The sequence below is a fragment of the Pollachius pollachius genome (assembly GCF_949987615.1).
Source record: "Pollachius pollachius genome assembly, chromosome: 2".
NCBI classification, from domain to species: Eukaryota; Metazoa; Chordata; class Actinopteri; order Gadiformes; family Gadidae; genus Pollachius; species Pollachius pollachius.
In genome coordinates, this window is record NC_136935.1 from 46215061 (window position 1) to 46232815 (window position 17755).

Genomic DNA, 17755 nt, shown 5'->3' on the forward strand with positions numbered 1-17755 from the left:
ATGATATCGGCAGAGTCAGAGAGGTGCTTCAGTACACTGAAGAGGATCAAAACATTTCTCCGAAGTACCATCGGACAAGATAGGCCTAACGCCCTAGCGATGCTGTCTGTTGAGCGGGACCTCATCCAAAGATCACCGGACGTCAATGACATGGTGATTAACCTGTTTGCGACTCAGAAAGGCCGTCGAGCTTCTCTTCAAATAAGGTAGGCCCAAGCTGCCCTGATATTGATTTTATTCGGGACATGATGCTTGCTTCATAATGTTTGTGATAAAAACAGTGCAGTTGGCAGTCGTTACAGTGCGAACACGTTTTGTTTTTGTGTGTGTGTGTGAGAAACTTGCCATCAGAACATGTTTGTAGCCTACTTATCTAATTGTTTATAGAGCATTATTAATTGCTGTTACTTGGTGCTGTATCTCTGGACTGTACCTCGGATGTGATTTTGGAAAATCATTTAGTTTCTCCATTGCCTGCTGTCTCCCTGCACCCTATTTGTTGTGATTCGAGGCCTGATATTGAATGTATTTTGGACATGATGCTTGCTTCATGTTTGTGATTAAAAACAGTGCAGTTGGCAGTCGTTACAGTGCGAACACGTCTAATGTAGTCTCTCTCTCTCGCTGTCTGTCTCTGTCTCTCTCTCTATCTGTCCCCCACCCCCCCTTCCCGTGAGGATGGGACACTGGGTTACAGCGGCCCTCACAACCCCACACCACCACCCCACCCCTTTCAAGTCTATATTGTATATAGTTCTCTGCAAACCTATGGTGGCATCATGCCTTCAGTGTGCATATTGTATATAGTTCTCTGCAAACCTATGGTGGCATCATGCCTTCAGTGTGCATATTGTCTATAGTTCTCTGCAAACCTATGGTGGCATCATGCCTTCAGTGTGCATATTGTATATAGTTCTCTGCAAACCTATAGTGGCATCATGCTTTCAGTGTGTATATTGTATATAGTTTTCTGCAAACCTATGGTGGCATCATGCCTTCAGTGTGCATATTGTATATAGTTCTCTGCAAACCTATGGTGGCATCATGCCTTCAGTGTGCATATTGTATATAGTTCTCTGCAAACCTATGGTGGCATCATGCCTTCAGTGTGCATATTGTATATAGTTTTCTGCAAACCTATGGTGGCATCATGCCTTCAGTGTGTCTTAAGCAACCACACATAAAAGGATGCACATATTATATTGATATTTTATCATATTTGTCTAAATGCATACTTGACTGTAGATAGATTTATGAGTGAAGTTACCAACACAGGCGGCCTGTTTTACTTTTAGTTTTAGTCTAGTCTTTGTGTCAAGCCATCATTTTAGTTTTTATTAGTTTTAGTCACGTTCATACTCCTTTTAGTCGTGTCAAGTTTCAGTCGACTAAAAGTCTGAGCATTTTAGTCTTATTTTAGTCAGAATTGTCCATGACTATTTTAGTCTAGTTTTAGTCGAGGAAAACTGATGACATTTTAGTCTAGTTTTAGTCGAGGAAAACTGATGACATTTTTGTCTAGTTTTAGTCAAAGATTGTATTTAGCCAAACCCATTTTACAATTCAAACAAGGTTATCTTATTATTATATTATTGCTACATTAAAGACTCAAGAATACATCCATTCCAGACACAGAAGACGCTCTGATTTGAATTTGCAACATATTTATTTTACCAACCAAATATGCTGGAAGTACACACATAAATTTAAATAAAATAATAAATAAAATAAATGAAATAGCATCACATGAGTGGCAGAAAAAAAATATTACATTCAAGCTGAACATAAATGAAAACAAGGTGCTTGAAAAAAGTGCAAATAAAATGTGTGTGTCTGACTTGTATTCCTTGTTAACTGAAGTATAATAAGATCATCAATCATCATAAAAACTTTTAAGAGACAACAACACTACAAACGGTTTGGACCTTAGGGAGATAATGGGATGGGAAGCACTGGCTGCATATAGTGAAATGTATTGACAGAAAAGCACAAACAGTACTGAATTATGCCAACTACTGAACAAACGGCAACTACATTACTAACTGTACTAACTAACTAACAACTAACTAACTGTAACTGGCTATATTTTTGACATCAGATTTTCTTTTCACTGGTGCCTGGCACACAGAGTATCTCAACACTGTGTGTTGGCCTGAACTTACCTGAATATATGAACGGTTGAGGTTATGATAGGTTGCATATCAAAACTGTGTGTGTGTGAGTGTGAGAGAGATAGAGAGAGAGTGTGAGAGTGTGTGTGTAGTACATGCATGCTTCTTGCATGTCTGTTCAGGCCAGCCAATAACTAATACTACTTAGGCTTGTTTACTTTAAGGAAAGCACTTCTTTCCAAAATGGCCCTAGCCCTGTTCCTGCGGCCACAAGAGAGGTAACCAGTTACACTGAAGACCCTCTCTGTAAATGCCTGAGAGGCTGGAATTGCCAGGAGGTCCAAGGCCAGAGGTTTCAGTGTTGGAAACGCAGTGGAACACTGAGTTAACCAATACTCAATGCCGGATTCCTCAACCTCAGCACTAGTAGACCTGAACAGTCCCTCTTTATATTTTGAAATCTCCTGCCTTATGTTTGTTGTCTTGGCTGTCAGTGTCTTGGGCCTCGATGGACGATTGGCACTGAAAAACCTAAATCTGGGCCGTTTTGCGGGGGTTAACTCTGGAGCCTCTGTACCCTCATTTGCGACCTGCTCATCATCTGTCAACGGCTCTTCTCGTACTTGCACTCTTTGTGGCACAAGATGAGCAATGTAGTCCTCTGCCTTTCTGAGAAGATTCTGTAATTCATAATCATTTTCCAGAAGGGTTTCAGCTACACAAGGGTCCACAAAGCATGCTGCTGCAGGAAGTGGTGAGAAGTTATCAGCTGTTATGTCAAGAAACACATTAAAGCGTCTATCCATGCTGGACAGCATCTTCTGAGCCAATGTCGCTGCATCTTTGTAGGTTCTCCCATGTGCAAGCGAGAACTCCGACAGGTGGTTTTTGAGATCCAGGATTGCTGGCACAACAAGGGAAAGTGATTGAGTGTCACTTTCGAGTGACTTAGTGTGCTCTGCAAATGGCAGAAGTAAGTCTTTCAGCATCTGGATCTTCTGCCACTCACTGGGCTGCAGGCTGTCCCAACTCATGGACTCAGCCACAGCTGTGAGGTGCTCCTTGACTTCAAGACAGCGCGACATCATTGCAAAGCAACTTGACCACCTGGTGGGACAGTCTTTTATCAGAACCAGAGCACACTTCTGTAGTAGCCGCTCTGTGGCGACAGACGACTTTCTAAACTTGTTCACCAAGTGCCTCACTTTCTCCAAAAGCCTTTGGATTGGGGGTTCTTTCTGAACCATATTCACGACAAGCTGTATGGTGTGAACTACGCATGGAGTCCTCTCTATGGCTCCGTAGTCGTATCTACATGGAAATATAAAAAAAGAAAAACGTACATATTTAACCATTTTATCCCTTACATTATTGAACCAAATGAAATTCTTCTAGTAGTTAACTTCCTATGAACTTATTTTTATGTATATGAAATTATATCATGACCAGTTACATAACTGCTGAATGAATTTATAGCATAGTTTCATACAGACTGACCTTTCATCCTCCCCCTCCTGTCCTCCTTCCCCATCGTCTTGCTCCGCCTCTGAATCCTCTTCAGAAGTTGTGGCAACTTCTGCATGTGTGTGGCTGTGGAATGAAGCCACCATATTGCTGCCATTGTCAGTAATCGTTGTGAGGAACTTCTCTCTGGGGATTCCCCATTCTACCATTGACTCCTCCACAAGTGTACTAATGGACTCTGCGGTGTGAGGTTGAGCCATCTCTTTCAGGTTCAGGAGCTTGTGTTCAGCCTTGTTGTCCTCAGGGTTGAAGTAACAGGCGCTGATTCCCAGGAAGGATGCTGTAAGCCCCTTTTTAGTCCAAATATCCAACCCTGTAGTTATTATGCGTGCTGTGGCCAGGTTCTGTTTGATCTTTTCTTTCTCTTCTTTGTACATGTTTTCCATCAAGTTTAAAATTTTATGTCTTTTTGGTACTTTGAACTTTTTGTCCATTTTTGCCATCATAGCGATGAACTCTTCGTCCTCGGTAATTCGTGCTGGGAGTCCTGTTCGGCCTATCCACTGTGCTATCCCCTCCTCTTTGGTACGTTGCTCTGGGGAGTTGTTGTTGTACATCCGTGTGGCAAAGAAATCCTGAGCACTAGTTGGCTTGTCCATCTTCTTGGGCGGGACTTGCTTCACTGATGCTCTTTCTGGAATCTAGCACAGGAATAGATATAATGTCAGGACTAGAGCTGGGACGACTCGTCGACATAGTCGACGTAATCGACTTCATAAATTAGTCGACATGAATAATTTAAGTCGACGGGTCGTCCCCGTTTTTTTTCTCTCCCCGTTCCAAACAAACAACCAGGCTACTAGATGAACTATCAATCCAGTCCAGTGGTGGCGGTAAATATAGTTTAGCCCTCTGATTCTTCAAATTCTTCAAATGCTTTACGCTCGTAACTCATTCAAATTTCAACCGTTTCCCATGGTTCAAACAATTAAACAAATCTACAGATTCATATCTATCTAGGCATGTTCACGGAATTTCGGTAGCTATTAAACTTTTTTCGGTATCACAGTTTTAGTTTTACAACGGCATATTACATCATTCTAACCGGCGGACCTTCCACTGTTTGACATCGTAACCAGTCCTTTTTCAACCGTTTACCATCGTTCAAACCATTAAACAAATCTACACACTTGTATCTTCAATCCTATCCAAACGGAATTTCGATAGCATTTATACTTTTTTCACAATCACAGTTTTAGTTTCAAACTCGCATCGGCCATCGTTTTCAGTTGCGTATAATCATTTTGGTCACCATAGCAACGGTAAACAAACCCCGCGAAGCACAATCCCTACAATGCTTTACGCTCGTAACTAATTCAAATTTCAACCGTTTCCCATGGTTCAAACAATGCAACTAATCTAGAGATTCATATCTATCTAGGCATGTTCACGAAATTTCGGTAGCTAAACTTTTTTCTGTATCGCCATTTTAGTTTCAAACCGGCATATTCCACCATTCGCCCCATTGAAACCGGCCGGCGGACCTTCCACTGTATAAGACATCGTAACTAATTCATTCACTTTTCACCCGTTTTTTAACATTCTTCTCCTTCTTCATATTTTAAGCTACAGAAACCATTCAAATATCAAAATGTTCATATTTTTGACGACATTATGGCTATGTATTCAGCTTTTTCATATTCATTCAACTTTTCCAATTATTCCTATTTTTCCATCTTTTTCAGCTTCTACTAGGCCTACTACTTTCAGATTCTTCTACTATTTCAGCTTCTACTCCTACTTTCAGATTCTTCTACTATTTCAGCTTCTACTACTACTTTCAGATTCTTCTACTACTTTCAGATTCTTCTATAGCCTACTTTCAGATTCTTCTACTATTTCAGCTTCTACTATACTTTCAGATTCTTCTACTACTTTCAGATTCTTCTATACTTTCAGATTCTCCCCAATAGAAAGTAACATTACGTTAATGTCTTGACTTACCTCAATTTCATTATGAAATGCCTTGAGATGTCTCTTAAGATTCGTGGTGTTTTTTCCGACGATTTTGTGGCCACATTTCTCCCCATCTTTTTCCACAACACATTCGGTTTTCTTTTCCACGTCTGTGTACCTAAAGTATTTCCAAATATCGTCTCTTCTTTTTCTCCCACAAACGATACCCGGTTGGCCGGCCATCAGTCTTTCTCTTTTCGTACGTTAACCAGGGCTCTGCGTTAACCCACCGCAACCGCGTCTTCTGATTCTAAATCCCCGCGATTGGGATTGAGGAAGTGACGTCGCCCAGCAACTTCTTCTTCGCTTATAATTTGTATTGTATAATAAGGATCTTTGTTATAACATTTCGTCTCGTCTCGTTTTGGTCAACGAAAATGAAGACACATTTGAGCATAGTTTTTATTGTGTAATCCACAGTTAGTCTCGTTTTTATTCGTCTACAGTATTGCATTATATATTTAATTATCGTTATCGTCACATGACCAGCATTTTCGTTGCGTCGCGTCTCGTTTTCCTCAGGTGATAAAGGTTCGTTGACGACGATATTTAGTCATAATTTTCGTTCACGAAAACAACACTAGCCGTAACTCACCCATTTTAGAATCACATTCTCTCTCGTGTATAATTCCCAATTATTATTGATGTATTTGCACTTTTAATCTTGCTGAATTCTACAAGGCAGATAAATTAAGTTAAAACTTAGTTCCCCGGCTCCATTCGTCTTTGTGAGGAAATGTTCTCTTTTGTCTTTATTATTTTGTCAGAATGCACCAGAATGCTTAGCTTGTCTGTGAAAATCACAAAAATATCTTCGGGGGAAGGATGCCCCCAGTCCCCCTACAGGGGGTTTGGTTTACAAACTTTTAGCCCACCCTAAAATAAAATTCACCAGCCGCCACTGAATTTTACTCAAGTAAAAGTAAAAGTACTGGTCTAAAAAATCGACTTAAGTAAAAGTAAAAAGTAGGTGATTTAAAATGAACTTAAAGTTACTAGTTACTTTTAAACAGCGGGAGGGGGCGGGGTCTCTTCTGTGTAGGGCATTATAGACAAGGGGATATCAATCTCAAACTAGTTTAATTAATGCAACACCTTTACAAATTAAAGTGTAAAAATTAAACATCATGTCGCCACACATGAATGGATGTATACTGTGTCATTATACTTTAGATAAGTTTTTAAAAAACACTTTGGAGCAAAGATTTCACATCACATCAGAAGACAACAGCATTGATACAGAAACCTTGGTCTTGATGATACATTTTCAAGAGATAAGTAGGCTAGCCTTAAGCTACCGTTTCAGCAACATGGACGTATTAAACAAGAAGACAATTATTTGTGTCTGAAAAGAGTTATTTCTCTGTAGCAAAAACTTTGCAAATTGCAATGAAAATTCAGGGCTAAACAGTCCTTAACCTTTGTAAACAGGTATAGCTTAATGCACTACATTATCATCCGCCTTCAGCTTTGATGGATGTTTCCTCTGTAAACAAATGTTTTAATCAGTATGTGAATCAACGTTGTGTTCATTAAACTCATAGCATTTAAAATATTAACATTCATAGCTTAAATTCAAATCACATTTTGTCTTTTATATTATATAAATTTACAGTACTGAGTGCTGTCCAATATGGTAATACATTGACTCTGCATAGGAAAGCATACCTCATACAACCCCGTTTGAAGTGTACTATGACTTTAACATTCACACAATTGTTAATTTTGATGTAACTGTATGGAGTCATATCCCTATTTACATTCAAACAGGTTGCCATTTGAATGGGACATCATTCTTTAACAGTGTTGATATGTGATTTATAAAGCCTAAAATATCCTGCCATGAAACAGCCACCACAGGATGGCGCTCGCAACACAAGAGCTGTCATAACGATAGTAGTAAAATCAAGTGGCTAAACTAAATGTCCTCTGGTTAAACTTCAATGGTTATCTCATTAAAAGGTGAGTAAGACCGCTGTTTAATTTTAAAAAGGTTATAATAACTATGTTTAATGGATGCCGTGGAGACGACGTGGACACCTCGTGTCGCATTATGTTAACCCTTACCTAGCTTGCTAATGCACTGGCAACCAGCGTTAGCAATGCCATGCATGCAGTGTCTTTTTGACATTGAATGTATTATTTCACTTACCTCTACATGCTTGCGCAGGTTGGACGTGGAGTTTTTATATGATGCTATTTCCACTTCTTTCGGCAAACACATTTACATTTCATAATGATGCTGGGTCCTTTTTGGCTCTTGTAACTGAAGTAGTCCTTTATGTAAGGCCAGGGGTTCACTTCGGTTTCACCATCAGCTGTACTATTTTCCATATCGTGTCTGCGGTCGTCTGTTTCCATGATTGTCGTCGTTGTCATTTGATTTTGGCGTAAGTTTGTTCCCCTCTCCTACCTTCCACTGCAGTAGTATCCGGTGTTGTCCCGTAAAAATAAAAGCTGTCCGCGATTTTTTATTTATTTTATTTCCTTTTTTCAACAAAAAAAAAGCGTGCCGTTTTTGACAGCAAGACGGCAGCATCAACAGGCTTGGTATCATTCAATACTTCAAAACCTGTTTTAAAAAAGATAAAGTAGAGCTCTCCTAGAGAGACATATTTGTCAGCTAGAGGAGGGAAAGACAGCGCCCAAGAAAGAGACTCCAGAGAGAAGAGATCCATCAGGTCCCCCTAACCCTTGTAAATAGTGTTTAACAAACTGCCTAACAAGTGACACAACAAAACACCAACAAAATAAGCCATAAAATGTGCACTAGAAAAGGTCTTTCCTTGAAATATTGTGTCAAATTTTGTTTAAAATACATAGAAGTAGAATCTTCAACAATAATGAAAACCACAGATGACACTGTATTGGTGTGGTTCAGCCTTCATGTGATCAAAAGCAAAATGTTTAGAATAATTGACTTTGCTTCACAAAAAAAAATCTGTTAATGGAAATGGTCAAAATGTGGCCTGGAATGGGACGGTTCCTAAAAAAAGACTTCTAAAGTCGATTCAACTTGAATCATCGACTCGACTTGTCGTTTCTAAGAATCAGACATTGCTTTTATTTTATTTCCTATTTTCTTTTTTACTCAGTAACGCGGGTGATATAAAATGTAGCGAATTACAATACTTCAAAATTAACATGCTCAAAGTAAAAGCATCGATTTTAAAAACCACTTAAAAACTTACAAGTACACAAAAAACTACTCAATTACAGGAACGCGAGTAAATGTAACTCGCTACTTTCCACCCCTGCATAAAGCCAACAAAAACAGTACAGACATGGGATTTTGCAAGGGAAGGCAAGGCAACTTTATTCATATATTATTTTCGTACACGAGGTAGACTCAAAGTGCTTGACACATAGACACATCGTCATACAATAAACCAAACTAAATAAATAAATCAATGGATAATGGGTTTATTTCAACAACAAAAGATTATCAAGCCCGAAAAAGGTCATGGAAGCTATACATCAGGTTGGGCCTGGGCCAAAATAATAATCATAATAGAACTACCTTTAAACAAAATTGTCTTTCGAATTGCTCCAAAAAAAAATACAGAGGGTAAGCCTAGCTCCCGAGCTTGGCAAAAACAGGGCATGAAACAGAAAAAAATGGGGCACCAAATGAAAGGCCACTCAACCCAGTCCACGTGGATTTACTTCTGTACATAGCGCATTACACTAATTTCTGTACACAAATATTTGCATATACTGTCTCGATTAAATAATTAAATAAAAAACAGAATGGAAGAGCCGTAGGGCCAACTTGCGGACACCAGCGGATGTGTTCCACACCAGCGCCAATCAGACTATGAAGGATCGGAACAGATGCGTCCTGCGCTTTGTCCCACCTTCTTCAACTAGGTGTAAGTATGCATACTGTACCAGGTAAGGGTGCTAAAACAACCCAAAGCACACCCAATCCCATACAAAGAATGACAATCCTTTAACACAAAGGGGGATAGAGGGTGACAGGTTATGATAACATCTACTTCTGAGAAAGATAACACACAGCATTGCAGAGTAGTGATGACAACATCTTAGACTGCACACTTGTAGCACAAACACATTTATACATATACATAAACATACATTATATATGTATATGTTTATGTTTATATGTTTGTGTATATATATATATATATATATATATGTATATGTATGTATCTATGTATATATGAATGAGATAAGCATTAGAAAAAACATGTCTTTGGAGAGTCTCCTTCGTAAAAAGATCATCCGATGTTCTGTGCCACCAGTATGGACTAATATTCCTCGTACAATATAATTAAGCTGATGAGGTCGAGACCACCTAATGGTTAGAGGATGTTGTGAAAGGAATGGGAAAGGGTATCTACCAAGGGGCACGGGTAACTTAGTCAACGCTAGAAGGATGGGGTAAAATGGTTGTTCATTGATGGATGAGGGAGGGGAGGTTAAAGGAAGAACAAGTTGTTGATGACCATGATGACCATGAAAAGAACGGAAAGAAATCATTATGTCATCGTTTGCTGATGCCATATATGGGCGTTCTTGATTAACAAGCCTGCCTTGGAGCTTATTTTAGGAATCACAAGGTAAGGCTAGAAAAAAAAATACAGCTGCTTTTGGCAAAACCGGAGAAACAAGTGATCTGCGGAAACGCTCAGCTTTTGTTTGTCTTTGTTCACAGAAACAAAAAAAAAGCGTGCCGTTTTTGACAGCAACACGGAAGCATCAACAGGCTTGGTATCATTCAATACTTCAAAACCTGTTTTAAAAAAGATAAAGTAGAGCTCTCCTAGAGAGACATATTTGTCAGCTAGAGGAGGGAAAGACAGCGCCCAAGAAAGAGACTCCAGAGAGAAGAGATCCATCAGGTCCCCCTAACCCTTGTAAATAGTGTTTAACAAACTGCCTAACAAGTGACACAACAAAACACCAACAAAATAAGCCATAAAATGTGCACTAGAAAAGGTCTTTCCTTGAAATATTGTGTCAAATTTTGTTTAAAATACATAGAAGTAGAATCTTCAACAATAATGAAAACCACAGATGACACTGTATTGGTGTGGTTCAGCCTTCATGTGATCAAAAGCAAAATGTTTAGAATAATTGACTTTGCTTCACAAAAAAAAATCTGTTAATGGAAATGGTCAAAATGTGGCCTGGAATGGGACGGTTCCTAAAAAAAGACTTCTAAAGTCGATTCAACTTGAATCATCGACTCGACTTGTCGTTTCTAAGAATCAGACATTGCTTTTATTTTATTTCCTATTTTCTTTTTTACTCAGTAACGCGGGTGATATAAAATGTAGCGAATTACAATACTTCAAAATTAACATGCTCAAAGTAAAAGCATCGATTTTAAAAACCACTTAAAAACTTACAAGTACACAAAAAACTACTCAATTACAGGAACGCGAGTAAATGTAACTCGCTACTTTCCACCCCTGCATAAAGCCAACAAAAACAGTACAGACATGGGATTTTGCAAGGGAAGGCAAGGCAACTTTATTCATATATTATTTTCGTACACGAGGTAGACTCAAAGTGCTTGACACATAGACACATCGTCATACAATAAACCAAACTAAATAAATAAATCAATGGATAATGGGTTTATTTCAACAACAAAAGATTATCAAGCCCGAAAAAGGTCATGGAAGCTATACATCAGGTTGGGCCTGGGCCAAAATAATAATCATAATAGAACTACCTTTAAACAAAATTGTCTTTCGAATTGCTCCAAAAAAAAATACAGAGGGTAAGCCTAGCTCCCGAGCTTGGCAAAAACAGGGCATGAAACAGAAAAAAATGGGGCACCAAATGAAAGGGCACTCAACCCAGTCCACGTGGATTTACTTCTGTACATAGCGCATTACACTAATTTCTGTACACAAATATTTGCATATACTGTCTCGATTAAATAATTAAATAAAAAACAGAATGGAAGAGCCGTAGGGCCAACTTGCGGACACCAGCGGATGTGTTCCACACCAGCGCCAATCAGACTATGAAGGATCGGAACAGATGCGTCCTGCGCTTTGTCCCACCTTCTTCAACTAGGTGTAAGTATGCATACTGTACCAGGTAAGGGTGCTAAAACAACCCAAAGCACACCCAATCCCATACAAAGAATGACAATCCTTTAACACAAAGGGGGATAGAGGGTGACAGGTTATGATAACATCTACTTCTGAGAAAGATAACACACAGCATTGCAGAGTAGTGATGACAACATCTTAGACTGCACACTTGTAGCACAAACACATTTATACATATACATAAACATACATTATATATGTATATGTTTATGTTTATATGTTTGTGTATATATATATATATATATATATATATGTATATGTATATGTATGTATCTATGTATATATGAATGAGATAAGCATTAGAAAAAACATGTCTTTGGAGAGTCTCCTTCGTAAAAAGATCATCCGATGTTCTGTGCCACCAGTATGGACTAATATTCCTCGTACAATATAATTAAGCTGATGAGGTCGAGACCACCTAATGGTTAGAGGATGTTGTGAAAGGAATGGGAAAGGGTATCTACCAAGGGGCACGGGTAACTTAGTCAACGCTAGAAGGATGGGGTAAAATGGTTGTTCATTGATGGATGAGGGAGGGGAGGTTAAAGGAAGAACAAGTTGTTGATGACCATGATGACCATGAAAAGAACGGAAAGAAATCATTATGTCATCGTTTGCTGATGCCATATATGGGCGTTCTTGATTAACAAGCCTGCCTTGGAGCTTATTTTAGGAATCACAAGGTAAGGCTAGAAAAAAAAATACAGCTGCTTTTGGCAAAACCGGAGAAACAAGTGATCTGCGGAAACGCTCAGCTTTTGTTTGTCTTTGTTCACAGAAACAAAAAAAAAGCGTGCCGTTTTTGACAGCAACACGGAAGCATCAACAGGCTTGGTATCATTCAATACTTCAAAACCTGTTTTAAAAAAGATAAAGTAGAGCTCTGCTAGAGAGACATATTTGTCAGCTAGAGGAGGGAAAGACAGCGCCCAAGAAAGAGACTCCAGAGAGAAGAGATCCATCAGGTCCCCCTAACCCTTGTAAATAGTGTTTAACAAACTGCCTAACAAGTGACACAACAAAACACCAACAAAATAAGCCATAAAATGTGCACTAGAAAAGGTCTTTCCTTGAAATATTGTGTCAAATTTTGTTTAAAATACATAGAAGTAGAATCTTCAACAATAATGAAAACCACAGATGACACTGTATCGGTGTGGTTCAGCCTTCATGTGATCAAAAGCAAAATGTTTAGAATAATTGACTTTGCTTCACAAAAAAAAATCTGTTAATGGAAATGGTCAAAATGTGGCCTGGAATGGGACGGTTCCTAAAAAAAGACTTCTAAAGTCGATTCAACTTGAATCATCGACTCGACTTGTCGTTTCTAAGAATCAGACATTGCTTTTATTTTATTTCCTATTTTCTTTTTTACTCAGTAACGCGGGTGATATAAAATGTAGCGAATTACAATACTTCAAAATGAACATGCTCAAAGTAAAAGTATCGATTTTAAAAACCACTTAAAAACTTACAAGTACACAAAAAACTACTCAATTACAGGAACGCGAGTAAATGTAACTCGCTACTTTCCACCCCTGCATAAAGCCAACAAAAACAGTACAGACATGGGATTTTGCAAGGGAAGGCAAGGCAACTTTATTCATATATTATTTTCGTACACGAGGTAGACTCAAAGTGCTTGACACATAGACACATCGTCATACAATAAACCAAACTAAATAAATAAATCAATGGATAATGGGTTTATTTCAACAACAAAAGATTATCAAGCCCGAAAAAGGTCATGGAAGCTATACATCAGGTTGGGCCTGGACCAAAATAATAATCATAATAGAACTACCTTTAAACAAAATTGTCTTTCGAATTGCTCCAAAAAAAAATACAGAGGGTAAGCCTAGCTCCCGAGCTTGGCAAAAACAGGGCATGAAACAGAAAAAAATGGGGCACCAAATGAAAGGCCACTCAACCCAGTCCACGTGGATTTACTTCTGTACATAGCGCATTACACTAATTTCTGTACACAAATATTTGCATATACTGTCTCGAATAAATAATTAAATAAAAAACAGAATGGAAGAGCCGTAGGGCCAACTTGCGGACACCAGCGGATGTGTTCCACACCAGCGCCAATCAGACTATGAAGGATCGGAACAGATGCGTCCTGCGCTTTGTCCCACCTTCTTCAACTAGGTGTAAGTATGCATACTGTACCAGGTAAGGGTGCTAAAACAACCCAAAGCACACCCGATCCCATACAAAGAATGACAATCCTTTAACACAAAGGGGGATAGAGGGTGACAGGTTATGATAACATCTACTTCTGAGAAAGAAAACACACAGCATTGCAGAGTAGTGATGACAACATCTTAGACTGCACACTTGTAGCACAAACACATTTATACATATACATAAACATACATTATATATGTATATGTTTATGTTTATATGTTTGTATGTATATGTATATGTATGTATCTTTGTATATATGAATGAGATAAGCATTAGAAAAAACATGTCTTTGGAGAGTCTCCTTCGTATAAAGATCATCCGATGTTCTGTGCCACCAGTATGGACTAATATTCCTCGTACAATATAATTAAGCTGATGAGGTCGAGACCACCTAATGGTTAGAGGAAGTTGTGAAAGGAATGGAAAAGGGTATCTACCAAGGGGCACGGGTAACTTAGTCAACGCTAGAAGGATGGGGTAAAATGGTTGTTCATTGATGGATAAGGGAGGGGAGGTTAAAGGAAGAACAAGTTGTTGATGACCATGATGACCATGAAAAGAACGGAAAGAAATCATTATTTCATCGTTTGCTGATTCCATATATGGGCGTTCTTGATTAACAAGCCTGGCTTGGAGCTTATTGTAGGAATCACAAGGTGAGGCTAGAAAAACAAATACAGCTGCTTTTGGCAAAACCGGAGAAACAAGTGATCTGCTTTTGTTTGTCTTTGTTCACAGAAACAAAAAAAAAGCGTGCCGTTTTTGACAGCAACACGGCAGCATCAACAGGCTTGGTATCATTCAATACTTCAAAACCTGTTTTAAAAAAGATAAAGTAGAGCTCTGCTAGAGAGACATATTTGTCAGCTAGAGGAGGGAAAGACAGCGCCCAAGAAAGAGACTCCAGAGAGAAGAGATCCATCAGGTCACCCTAACCCTTGTAAATAGTGTTTAACAAACTGCCTAACAAGTGACACAACAAAACACCAACAAAATAAGCCATAAAATGTGCACTAGAAAAGGTCTTTCCTTGAAATATTGTGTCAAATTTTGTTTAAAATACATAGAAGTAGAATCTTCAACAATAATGAAAACCACAGATGACACTGTATCGGTGTGGTTCAGCCTTCATGTGATCAAAAGCAAAATGTTTAGAATAATTGACTTTGCTTCACAAAAAAAAATCTGTTAATGGAAATGGTCAAAATGTGGCCTGGAATGGGACGGTTCCTAAAAAAAGACTTCTAAAGTCGATTCAACTTGAATCATCGACTCGACTTGTCGTTTCTAAGAATCAGACATTGCTTTTATTTTATTTCCTATTTTCTTTTTTACTCAGTAACGCGGGTGATATAAAATGTAGCGAATTACAATACTTCAAAATGAACATGCTCAAAGTAAAAGTATCGATTTTAAAAACCACTTAAAAACTTACAAGTACACAAAAAACTACTCAATTACAGGAACGCGAGTAAATGTAACTCGCTACTTTCCACCCCTGCATAAAGCCAACAAAAACAGTACAGACATGGGATTTTGCAAGGGAAGGCAAGGCAACTTTATTCATATATTATTTTCGTACACGAGGTAGACTCAAAGTGCTTGACACATAGACACATCGTCATACAATAAACCAAACTAAATAAATAAATCAATGGATAATGGGTTTATTTCAACAACAAAAGATTATCAAGCCCGAAAAAGGTCATGGAAGCTATACATCAGGTTGGGCCTGGACCAAAATAATAATCATAATAGAACTACCTTTAAACAAAATTGTCTTTCGAATTGCTCCAAAAAAAAATACAGAGGGTAAGCCTAGCTCCCGAGCTTGGCAAAAACAGGGCATGAAACAGAAAAAAATGGGGCACCAAATGAAAGGCCACTCAACCCAGTCCACGTGGATTTACTTCTGTACATAGCGCATTACACTAATTTCTGTACACAAATATTTGCATATACTGTCTCGAATAAATAATTAAATAAAAAACAGAATGGAAGAGCCGTAGGGCCAACTTGCGGACACCAGCGGATGTGTTCCACACCAGCGCCAATCAGACTATGAAGGATCGGAACAGATGCGTCCTGCGCTTTGTCCCACCTTCTTCAACTAGGTGTAAGTATGCATACTGTACCAGGTAAGGGTGCTAAAACAACCCAAAGCACACCCGATCCCATACAAAGAATGACAATCCTTTAACACAAAGGGGGATAGAGGGTGACAGGTTATGATAACATCTACTTCTGAGAAAGAAAACACACAGCATTGCAGAGTAGTGATGACAACATCTTAGACTGCACACTTGTAGCACAAACACATTTATACATATACATAAACATACATTATATATGTATATGTTTATGTTTATATGTTTGTATGTATATGTATATGTATGTATCTTTGTATATATGAATGAGATAAGCATTAGAAAAAACATGTCTTTGGAGAGTCTCCTTCGTATAAAGATCATCCGATGTTCTGTGCCACCAGTATGGACTAATATTCCTCGTACAATATAATTAAGCTGATGAGGTCGAGACCACCTAATGGTTAGAGGAAGTTGTGAAAGGAATGGAAAAGGGTATCTACCAAGGGGCACGGGTAACTTAGTCAACGCTAGAAGGATGGGGTAAAATGGTTGTTCATTGATGGATAAGGGAGGGGAGGTTAAAGGAAGAACAAGTTGTTGATGACCATGATGACCATGAAAAGAACGGAAAGAAATCATTATTTCATCGTTTGCTGATTCCATATATGGGCGTTCTTGATTAACAAGCCTGGCTTGGAGCTTATTGTAGGAATCACAAGGTGAGGCTAGAAAAACAAATACAGCTGCTTTTGGCAAAACCGGAGAAACAAGTGATCTGCTTTTGTTTGTCTTTGTTCACAGAAACAAAAAAAAAGCTTGCCGTTTTTGACAGCAAGACGGCAGCATCAACAGGCTTGGTATCATTCAATACTTCAAAACCTGTTTTAAAAAAGATAAAGTAGAGCTCTGCTAGAGAGACATATTTGTCAGCTAGAGGAGGGAAAGACAGCGCCCAAGAAAGAGACTCCAGAGAGAAGAGATCCATCAGGTCACCCTAACCCTTGTAAATAGTGTTTAACAAACTGCCTAACAAGTGACACAACAAAACACCAACAAAATAAGCCATAAAATGTGCACTAGAAAAGGTCTTTCCTTGAAATATTGTGTCAAATTTTGTTTAAAATACATAGAAGTAGAATCTTCAACAATAATGAAAACCACAGATGACACTGTATCGGTGTGGTTCAGCCTTCATGTGATCAAAAGCAAAATGTTTAGAATAATTGACTTTGCTTCACAAAAAAAAATCTGTTAATGGAAATGGTCAAAATGTGGCCTGGAATGGGACGGTTCCTAAAAAAAGACTTCTAAAGTCGATTCAACTTGAATCATCGACTCGACTTGTCGTTTCTAAGAATCAGACATTGCTTTTATTTTATTTCCTATTTTCTTTTTTACTCAGTAACGCGGGTGATATAAAATGTAGCGAATTACAATACTTCAAAATGAACATGCTCAAAGTAAAAGTATCGATTTTAAAAACCACTTAAAAACTTACAAGTACACAAAAAACTACTCAATTACAGGAACGCGAGTAAATGTAACTCGCTACTTTCCACCCCTGCATAAAGCCAACAAAAACAGTACAGACATGGGATTTTGCAAGGGAAGGCAAGGCAACTTTATTCATATATTATTTTCGTACACGAGGTAGACTCAAAGTGCTTGACACATAGACACATCGTCATACAATAAACCAAACTAAATAAATAAATCAATGGATAATGGGTTTATTTCAACAACAAAAGATTATCAAGCCCGAAAAAGGTCATGGAAGCTATACATCAGG